Below are 11191 nucleotides of genomic sequence, written 5' to 3'. Positions count from 1 at the left end.
TAAAAGTAAAAATGCTTCACTTTTCATTGTAAAGTAGCGGTAGCAAAAAGTGTGGGGTCAGAGAAATTCAGCAAGAACCCCCCTAAACTTGATGCACGTCCTGGCTGCCGCTGTGTCCTAAGCTTACAGTTCTTTCCACCATGGTTCTCTCTGGGGTCCGTAAGAACCACCGGGACGACTTGGGTCAAACTCAGACTCCTGAGCTCTGGCCTCAGGTATTCTGATCTGGCAGACATAGATCTAGGTACTTCTGATGGCGTCATCTTTGAGAAACACCCTCTTGGCATCACTCGTGTCCCTGTCCTGTTTCACCTGTTCATGGAAATGCTTTCCCACAAACACCTTTCCTGGTTGCCACACAGGCTTCACAACAGTGACTTGGCCTCCACAGGGTTCCATGGGCCCTGATGTTCACTTGTCACGGTGCTGTGTGCTAAATCACCTCAGTCGTGTCTGAGTCTTTGCCACCCCATGGACTGTACGCCGCCAGGCTCCTCTGTCCATGGGATTCTCCAGGCAAGAATACTGGAGTGCGTGGCCATGCCCTCCTCCAGGGGATCTTCCCTTCCCAGGGATCAAACCTGCATTTCTTTTTTTTTTTTTTTGATGTCTGATCTTATTTATTTGTTACTCTTAGAACATCTCATTTTTGACTGGACTCAGACTTAGAAGTAGAAGCTCTCAGAGAGGACAGCCTCCGTCTCTTGGCAATCTGTTCCTGCCGTTTTTCTTTGGCCTCCTTCATTCTCTTGGCCAAAAGTTTAGCATATTCTGCAGCCTCTTCTTTGTTTTTCTTAGTACGCTGTTTCTTCAGAGCAATACGCCGGCGTTTGTGTTGCAGAACTCGTGGAGTCACGAGACGCTGAATCTTGGATGCTTTAGTCCTAGGTTTCTTACCTTCTTTGTTTAGGGGCTTTCGCACAACATACTGGCGGACGTCATCTTCTTTAGAGAGATTGAAAAGTTTGCGGATTCTGCTAGCTCTTTTGGGACCCAGGCGACGAGGCACTGTAGTATCAGTGAGTCCAGGAATATCCTTCTCCCCTTTTTTCACGATGACCAAGTTGAGAACACTCATTGGCATCCACAATGCAACCCCGTACAGATGTGTGCTTTCTCTCTCCAGTCCTCCTTGGTCTGTAACAGGAATGCCCCTTACTCAGTAGCAGGCGAACTCGGCCATGGGTCAAGACACCCTGCTTCATGGGGAAACCCTGCTTATCGTTCCCGCCACTGATTCGGACCACATAACCCTTCCATTCTTCACCCAGAGCGTCAGCAGCAACTTCTGTGGCCATACGCTTCTTGTAGAAGGTACGAAGTTTTCGTTCATCGTCCACTTCAATGAGCTTCTGGCAGCCAGTGGCCGGGAAAGAGATGTTCAGCTTCATTCTGAAGTGGCCGACAGCCTCCGAGGCGCCACGAAAAAGAGTCAAACCTGCATTTCTTATGTCTCCTACATTGGCAAGTAGGTTCTTTACCTGGGTGTCTTTTCCTAGCTGACCAGCTCAAACTCTGTCTGCGGTTGCTCTTATCTCAGATAAGGGATGCAGGAATACACCGTTCCACTAAAGGGGTACACAGTCATTTACCACTGATGAAACCTTCCCGTTAAATCTGAGTAAGCTGTCCAAGCAGGTCTGGGTGTGACTAAGCCAAATGGAGGTCCAGGGTGGAGAAACCAGATCCAGAGTCTGAGCAGAATCTGAGCTCAACCCATTGGGTAAAGCCTGAGTCTAGAGCAGGAGACTTAAGACTGGAAATTCTAGAATCCAGCCACTGGAAGAAGACCCCAAACCACCAGGAGAGGGGTCGGGAGGGTGAGGGAGTGGCCAGGGCTCAGTATGTGACCCTGCGTGACTCCGAGACACGGGGCTTTCCTTGCCTCACGTGGTCCCTGCTCCGTTAACCACATTGTCTGTGACTATTTCTTAAGACTTCTTGTTGAGTTTAGTGCGGAAAAATCCTTTCGTGCCCACTGACCTGCTCATCTATCTGTCCCACACCTCTGGGTTTAAAAGGCCCTCCCTTTTCCTTACCCCTCATCATCTGGGTTAATTAATAAGATTATGTCCTCAGCTCCAGAATTTATTTTCTTGGGCTCCAAAATCACTGCAGACAGTGACTACAGCCATGAAATGAAAAGACACTTGCTCCTCGGAAGAAAAACTATGACAAACCTAGACAGCATATTAGAAAGCAGAGATATTATTTTGCCAACAGAGGTCTGTCTAGTCGTCGCAGCTATAGTTTTTCCAGTAGTCATGTATGGATGTGAGAATTGGACCATAAAGAAGGCTGAGCGCTGAAGAACTGATGCCTTCAAGCTGTGGTGTTGGAGAAGATTCTTGAGAGTCCCTTGGACTGCAAGGAGATCCAACCAGTCCATCCTAAAGGAAATCGGTCCTGAATATTCATTGGAAGGACTGATGCTGAAGTGCCAATCTTTTGGCCACCTGATGCGAAGAAAGAGGCAACTCATTGGAAAAGACCCTGATGATGGGAAAGATAGAAGGCAGGAGGAGAAGGGGAGACAGAGGACAGGATGGTTGGATGGCATCACCAACTCAATGAACATGAGTTTGAGCAAGTTCCAGGAGATGGTGAAGGACAGGGAAGCCTGGCGTGCTGCAGTCCATGGGGTTACAAAGAGTTGTACACGACTGAGTGACTAAACAACAGATATCCTCAGCTGGGTTGATGGAAGGACAAGAATTTCATGGCAGAGCATGTTCAGTCATTTCAGTTGTGTCCGGCTCTTTGCAACCCCATGGACCTCTGCCCATAGGATTTTCCTGGCAAGAATTCTGGAGTGGATTGTCATGCTCTCCTCCAGGGGTTGATCCTGACCCAGGGAATGAACCCGTGTCTCCTATGTCTCCTGCATTGCAGGCAGATTCTTTACCGCTGAGCCACTGGGGAAGCCCTCATGGCAATGAGTGAAAGTCGCTCAGTCGTGTCAGACTCTTTGCGACCCCATGGACTATACACTCCACAGAATTCTCCAGGCCAGAATACTGGAGTGGGAAGCCTTTCCCTTCTCCAGGGGATCTTCCCAACCCAGGAATTGAATCCAGGTCTCCTGCATTGCAGGTGGATTCTTTACCAGTTGAGCCACAAGGGAAGCCTTCATGGCAGAGGGAGAGTCAAGTAACCCAGCGGTTCAGTGGCCTTGTGGTCAGTCTCCCCTCCATCAGCACTGTCAACCAAAAGCCTCCCCCAGGAGCAAGCTGGTCCCTCATCTGTGGCCATGAAGCTCCTCCAGGGCCTCCAGCTCTGTTTCCACGATCCTTAGCATTTCAGGTCCCGAAACTCAGACTCACCCGAGGGTGAAGGGGCCAGACTCCACAAAACCAAAATGCTCGTTTATTAAATTACAATTAAAAACAGGCATGTCTTCATTTCAGCCGGTCAACAGAAAACTATGACCTCAGAAAACCTCACTGAGGTCAGAGCTGCACAGTGAATACAAAATTAAAGTGAGAGAAGCCAGATGCTATAAGAAGTATTTCCACCAAACCGTGGTTCATGTGATAAGTTTCTGTTCTTCACTATCGAGACCATTTTATCCTGTCCATGAACACTTTCCAACTGATTCCAGCTCTCTGACAGATTCCTTTCCCTGTCTTTCCCTCTTCAGTGTTGCGAGCCAGCTGTCTGAGTCAAGCTCCCAGAACTGTTGTTTCATGGTCAGCCTTTGGGTGGAGCCTGTGCCAGATCTGGTTGCACTTCCTCATATGACGGTGGTTTTATGACATTTCTGATAGCTTCTCTTCTTGGCCAATTTCCCCTTCACCTAGTCCTGGGCTTCCTGGTCTGTGTCCTCTTGTGCCTTTGAGTTCACATCATTAAGGAAGAGGCGATTTAGAAACATGAGGGCTTGGCTGCCAGGCTTGAGAAACTGGTTTGACAGGAAACTTGCTGTGGTGAGAAACCGGCTTTACAGAAACGGCGGTTGGCACGAAGGCCTCTTGAGCCTATAAGAATGTATGTCACAGGCACCGTGTCAGGGCAGGGACCAACCCCTGCCAACTCAGGCAGACTGGCGAGGTCAGTCCTCATCGGGGCAAAGCTTCTGGATATCAGATTTCCAGGAGCTGATGATGTCGCTGAGGCAGAACCGCAGGCCTGGCCATGACCCCTTACTTACGTTTTGTAAATGACTTCTTGTAAATGTCCTTTGCAAATGACAGATTGCCTTGAGGGACTAGGTCACGAAGCCCCCACCCCATGTTCACTTCTTTTATCCCTAAAGCAAGGTTTCTGAACCTTGGCATCACTGACATTTGGGGCTGGGTCACTCTTTGCTGTGGTGGGGGTGGGGGGGTGTCTTGGTCATTGGAGGGTGTTTAGCAGCATCCCTGACCTCTGCCCACTAGGCAACAGACATCTTCCTCTTTTGTTACAACCAAAAGCTGTCTTCAGACTTCTGAACATACCCCCTGGGGGGATGCAGGTGGAGGCTAACCACCCCTGGTTGAGAACCACAGATAGAAAGGCAACTCTGCTTTGAATCACACAAAGAAGTCAGGGAGGGAAAACAACTGATACTAATTGTCTCTAATTTCAGGTGGGTGCAGAGAGAGGGTGAGATTGGAGGGAGGGGAGTGTTGGAGAAAGAATAGCCTAAACCAGAGGGCTCAGCTGGTCTGGTCCCCTGCCACGCCCTCTCAGAAACTGATTTATGCATCCAATCCTTAAATATGCTAAGTACAGAAACCTGCTCTTCCCTTCCGTAGGTTCTGGCCAATTTCAGAGCTCTCCTGAAGGCTTCCTGCGCCTATTATGTATATTCACTCTGACTCAAACTAACCAGGATCTTGAAAAAAAATTTTTTTAAAGAATAAGGTTGTACTTTTAAAAAAATCCTCCAAGCAAAGTTCTCAAAGCCAGAACTCATCACCAGCATCTTAGAAAGTAGTATTTTTGTTGCCAATGTTGGCATCGCACAAACAACATTGAGAGGAATCAAAAAAAAAAAAAACCTCTTAGGTCATCCCCCCAAGTCCAAGGCTTTCATTTTTCACTTTCCTTCTAGTTCTCAACTATACAAAGACATGTTTTCCCTACATACTAAACTCTTGAGTAGATCTACCTCTTAAGTTCTCAACACCACCTTCTAATGAACATTTGTGGGGTTGGCATATATGAGTTGTTCTTTTGGTCTCTGAAGATACTTTAAAGAAAATGTAAAGCAACGCACGTACATTTGCAGCTATCATTTCAGCCGTGGCATGATATTTAGTGGAGGGTGTCCAGGAAGACAGTTGCAGCCTTGATTCCCCAGATGTGTAATCACTCTACTTTAACGACGGGACTTTAAACCAGAAAGGACCTTAGGAGTCATTCAGAGTGTTCACTTTACAGATAAGCTAACTGTGGCTCAGTCATGATGACCGTTCTGCTAAGATAACATGGAGAGTTAACGGCAGGCATCCTGACTGCCTGACGAAAGCTGATGATTTCAGCGACCCCCTCCCTCCTGCATACCTGTAAAAGTTTACTGAGGGAAATGACCCGTCAAAGCAAAAGCATGGCATCATAAGGAAGCTTGTACACAGCTGATTTTCACAAAGGATTTAATTTAGGTTCCACAAGGTTTAAACCACAAGGATTAGGGTTCTGAGTTTGTGGCATTTCATAAAAATAAGAGTTTAATCTGCTTTCTTGTTTTGAATTGTGAAAGTCCCTTTATTAAAAAAAAAGATTTTTTTGGCCGTGTGGTTTGACTTGTGGGATCTTAGTTCCCTGGGTAGGAATCAATCCCAGGTCCACAGCAGGGAAAGCACTGAGTCTTAACCACAGGAAATCCCAATATGAGTTGGATCTGGCCTCTACAATTTATGAGCTCCCAGTGGCTCAGGGTTGAAGAATCTGCCTGCAATGCAGGAGACTTGGGTTTGATGGCTGGGTCAGGAAGATCCCCTGGAAAAGAGAATGGCAACCCACTCCAGTATTCTTGCCTAAGAAATCCCATGGACTGAGGAGCCTGGTGGGCTACAGTCCATGGGTTGCAAAAGAGTTGGACACGACTTAGCAATTAAAAAACAAACCCTCTATGAATTGCTTAACATTTTCTTAGCCTTGATTTCTTAATTTGAAAAATGTCAATAATAATGCCTACCAAGTATATATTGAGAATCTAAAAAACATTATATCCTTTGGACCAATAATCTCCCACTTGGGAAATTTTATCATTAAAAAAATTCTGGCATACAGATATAGTATTCCAGGTAATAGCACTCATTTTAAGAAACAGAACACTATCAGAATCCCAGGACCCTCTCACACCCACTCGTTACCCACCTAAGGTTATCTACTATCGTGCTTCCTAGCTCCACTGGTCACTTTTGCTTATTTTGAACTTCATATAAATAGACTCATAAAATATATATTCTTTAGTGTTTGGCTTCTCTCACTTGACATTAAGTTTGTGAGATTCAAGCCTATTGTTGTATGTAGTTAAAGTTGATTCATTCTCAGTGCCTCTCATTTTATATACAACAGTGTGAATATGCCATAATTTCTTTGTTCTTCTGTTGATGGAGAGTTGGACAGCTTCCAATTTGGGATGATTCCAGTAGTGCTACTATGAATATTCTTGTACATATCTTTTATCAGACACATGTATGCATTTGTCTTGGACATCTGCCTAAGACTGCAATTGGTGGGTCAGGGGAGATGTACGGTAACAGTTGGTAAATATTACCGATTTTCCAAAGTGATTAAGCCAATTTACACTCCCAACAGCAGTGTATGAATGAACGTAGCCGCACTAGTTGTTCCACAGCCAGACTAGTCCTCATTATATTTTTGTCTTCTTTCATTTTAGCCATTGTGTTGAGTTTATAATAGTGTCACATTAGAGATTTAATTTGCTCTCATGATGTCTAATAAGAATGAGAGTCTTTTCAAATGTTTATTGGCCATTCTTGAAATCAGACTCAAATTTGTCATGCCACTGGAATTGTATCTCGCTTTGCATTAGTAAACAGACTCGTGTTAAAAATGAGTGTGGACACTCTTAGTATCCTTGGTAATATGACACAGAGCTCTCACGCCCGTGGTTCAGTGTCAGAGTGGAGTGTGACAAAGAAAAGAATTCATTAATTAAAGAATAGTCTTAAAAAACCTCAAGTTCTTGTACTGCAGTTCTCAGACATCATGAAAAGAAATACACAGACTACCAAATTGCTTCTTTAAATCTCTTTTACTCTGTTATCTAGCCCTCACAGCTTCCCTGGCATCTTTCTTCCAAAAGGGGGGGAAAAAGAAAGTTATAAAATAATTTTCAGTGGAAAGTCTTCTTATCATTCATCAAAATCCAAAATTCATATAAGATCGATAAACGCAGCCTCAGCCAGTAAAACAAAGCCCGCAAAAGCTTCTTCATTTTATTTAATGTCTCACTGGAAGCCCTGGCCAGTGCAATAAGGCAAAACATAGGAAGAAAGGGCACACAGGCTGAAAGGGACCCAGCTGGCTTCTCTGCACAGATGAGGTGATTGTCTACACAGAAAATCTCAAGGAAACAAAACAATCCACAAAAAAAAAAACCCCTCCTAGATAATAAGTGAGTTTAATAGGTTGCAGAATAAAAGGTCAATATGAAAATCAATCATCTCTACATACTAGCAATAAAACATACACTGAAATTTTTTAAAATGCACACATTTTATTTACAATAGCTTACTCAAAATGAAATGATAAATCTATAAAATAGGTATAGCATCTGTATGCTGAAAACTACAAAACTTTGATGCTAGAAGCAATTAAAGGAGGTTTAAATTGATGGAGCGTTGATAGACAGGAAAGACCTCAGTAGAACTAAGATGTCATTTCTCCCCAAATTGACCTACAAATTTAACATAGCTCTAATCCCAGAAGGATGTTTTTCTAGGTATAGGTGAGCTGATTCTAAAATACACATGGAGAGACAAAGGAACAAGAATGGGCAAAATGATTTTGAAAAAAGAAAAATTCAGAGGAATCATTCCTCTCATTTAAAAAACTTATTATAAAGCTGTAGTAATCAAGACAGTGTGGTCTGGCAAGAGAGAGTCATATTGATCAATGGAACAGAACAGAACAGCTAGAAATAGGGCTGAATGAATATGGCCAATTGATTTTTGAGAAAGATGCAAGGCAAGTCAGTGGAGAATGAATAGTCATTTCAATGACTTTGCTTTAGTAGCTTTGGAACAATTGAATATCAACACACAAAAAATGACCCTGGACCTAAATCTGACATCTTTTATAAAAATAAACTCAGAGTGAAAAAAAAACAAAAACAAACTCAGAGTGGATCATAGATCTGAATGTATGACCAGATATCATAGGAGGAGGTCTTCATGAACTTAGGTTAAGCAGAATTCTTAGGCAGGATGCCAAAACATGATAAATAAATGAAAAAATGATTAAGCAGACCTCATCAAAATTATACAATTTTGTGTAAAGCACACAGAATTTTGATTTGCAAAGATTATGCTAAGAAAAGGAAAAGATAAGCCAGACCCTGGGGCAAAATATTTTCAACTCACATATCCAACAACGGATTATATGTAGCATATATGAAGAGTACTCTAAACTTAACAGTCAGAAACAACAACCTAATTAAAAAATAGGCAACAGGTTTGAACAGACACTCACCCAAGAGGACATTGGGAAATAAGATCAAATTGTTAGGGAAATGTAAATTAAAACTGCAATGAGATACCACTACATACCTATTTAATAGCTTAAATGGAAAATATTATCGGGACTTCTGTGATGGTCTAGCAGTGAAGACTTCACTTCCAATATAGCAGGCATGGGTTAGATCTCTGCCCTGGCTGGGGAACTAAGAGCCTACAAGCCACAGGGTGTGGCCAAACAAAAAAACAAAACAAAAAACATCCTACCAACACCAACTGTAGAGGAAGAGAAGCAACTGTACTGGTGGGAATGCAAAATAATCAGTCACTCTGGAAAACAATTTGCAGCTTTTTATAAAGTCAAACATACAACCCAAAAAGTCCACTCCTGGGAATCTACCATGTGTTCACATCCAAAAGTCTCACGTGAATGTTTGTTCAGCTCTATTCACAACTGTCAAAAACTGGAAATATTCAAATGTCCTTGGTGAATGGATAAACCAACTGTGATATGTCCATACAATGGACTTAACAGTCAAAAGGAATGAGTTAAGGATATAAACACACTTTGAATGAATCTCAAAGGCATGTTGCTCAAACAAGCTCCATACAAAATGATTCCACTTATAAAATATTCTTGGAAAGGAAGAACTATAGTGAATGGAAGGCATATTAGTGGTTTCTAGGGGTGGGGAGGACATGGCTACTCATAAACGGCACCAGTAAGTTTGTGGGGTGAGGGAATTGTTCTGTGTCTTGACTGTGGTGGTGGCAGCTCTGTGAATCTATGCGTGTATAGAACTGTACATCAAGAAAAGAGGTCAGTTGTATTTTATGTTAATTAAAAAAAAAACACCTTTTGCATGGCCAAAAGCATCATAAGCAAATTCAAAAGACAGATGACAGAGTTAGAAAAAGTATTTATATGACACATATCACAAAGCACTAGTCACCCTAATATATAAAAATCTCTTTGGTGTCAATAACAAGACCGGAACACCTGCTTCCTGAAAGAACAAAGAATATGAACAGACAGTTTACATTAAAATAAATAAAAATAACTTAAAAATATAAATAGATGGTCACCCTTGCTAAGTCACTTCAGTCGTGTCTGTCTCTTTGCAACCACATGGACTGTAGCCCACCAAATGACTCTGTCCACAGGATTCTCCAGGCAAAGATACTGGAGTGAGTTGCCATTTCCTCCTCCAATGGTCACCCTTACACATAAGCAAAATGCATACTAAAGCTACAGCAATATAACCCTGTTTATATATAGGACTGGCAAAAATGTCAAAGTTCAACAACATAAATTATTGCCCAGGCACACTCATTTATTGCTGGTGGGAATGTATATTAGAAGATTTAGCACTATAAATATTTCCTTTGACTCAGACTTATTTATTCTGGGCAAAATGCAGCATACTCAAAGCTATTCCTTACAGCATTTTTTATAGTGGCCAAAGAATGGAAACTAGCCAAAAATTCCATCACTAGGGGACAAACTGAATAAATAATGGAATATATCCATTTATTGAGCTGCTCTGTAGCTATAAAAAAGAGTGAAGGAACTTTCTATGCCCTGATAGTGGATGATTTCCAATACACATTATTGTTAAGTGAAAAAAAAAACAAGGTGCAAAATGGTGTGTAGTGTATGCTTGTTCTGTATAAAAGTCAAAAGGTATAAAGAAGGATGAGGCTTCCCAGGTGGCACTAGTGGTAAGGAATCTGCCTGCCAATGCAGGAGACTTAAGAGACTCGGGTTCGATCCCTGGGTTGAGGAGATCTCTTGGAGAAGGGCATGGCAACCCATTCCAGTATTCTTGTCTGGAGAATCCCATGGACAGAGGAGCCTGGTGGGCTACAGCCCATAGGGTCGCAAAGAGTCAGGCACAACTAAAGTGAGTTGGCTGCACGCACGCATGCATAAGTAAGGGTATTGGTACTTGTACTGCATAGAGAAACTCTGGAGAAATAAACAGGAAAAATATTGGAAGTGCTTGTCGGTGGGGAAGAGAGGGTAGGGAACAGAAAGATGGAGAATAAGAGCAGAAACAAAATTTTCAGTCTGTGTCTTATTGTATGGTACATTTTGGAGTCATTTGTGTAAATTACTTGTTTGAGAAAATAAATTCACAGTTGCATGTTCAAACAAGATAAAGCTTCAGTGATAAATCATCCATTCTCCCCACTGGATACAGAACAGACAGAAGAGTACAGGAAAGCTGAGACAGGAAACCAGAAGGAGAAGTACTTTTCTTGCTTGTTGCTGTTATTTTTCATTCGCTAAGTTGTGTCTAACTCTTTGTGACCCCATGAACTGCAGAACACCAGGCTTCCCTGTCCTTCACTGTCTTCTGGAGTTTGCTCAAACTCATGTCCATTGATTTGGTGATGCCATCCAACCATCTCATTCTTTGTCGCCCCCTTCTCCTGCTGTCAATCTTTCCCAGCATAAGGGTCTTTTCCATTGATCTTGCTTCCAAGAGGTAAAAATGCAGGAGAAAAATAGAATTGGTGAAATTTATACAAAAGAAACAGAAAGGCTGTGTCCT

The 11191-nt window shown here is 42.7% G+C and overlaps 1 pseudogene; it reads right to left on the bottom strand.

Annotated features, from left to right (window-relative positions):
- Positions 1-596: 596 nt before the first annotated feature.
- On the bottom strand, positions 597-1431 carry LOC133049624 (small ribosomal subunit protein eS6-like; annotated as a pseudogene).
- Between the last annotated feature and the right edge of the window lie 9760 nt (positions 1432-11191).

The sequence above is a fragment of the Dama dama genome, chromosome 30 (genome assembly GCF_033118175.1).
Source record: "Dama dama isolate Ldn47 chromosome 30, ASM3311817v1, whole genome shotgun sequence".
Classification (NCBI taxonomy): Eukaryota; Metazoa; Chordata; class Mammalia; order Artiodactyla; family Cervidae; genus Dama; species Dama dama.
The sequence above is the reverse complement of the archived record's forward strand: the minus strand, read 5'-3'. Positions and strand labels throughout refer to the sequence as shown.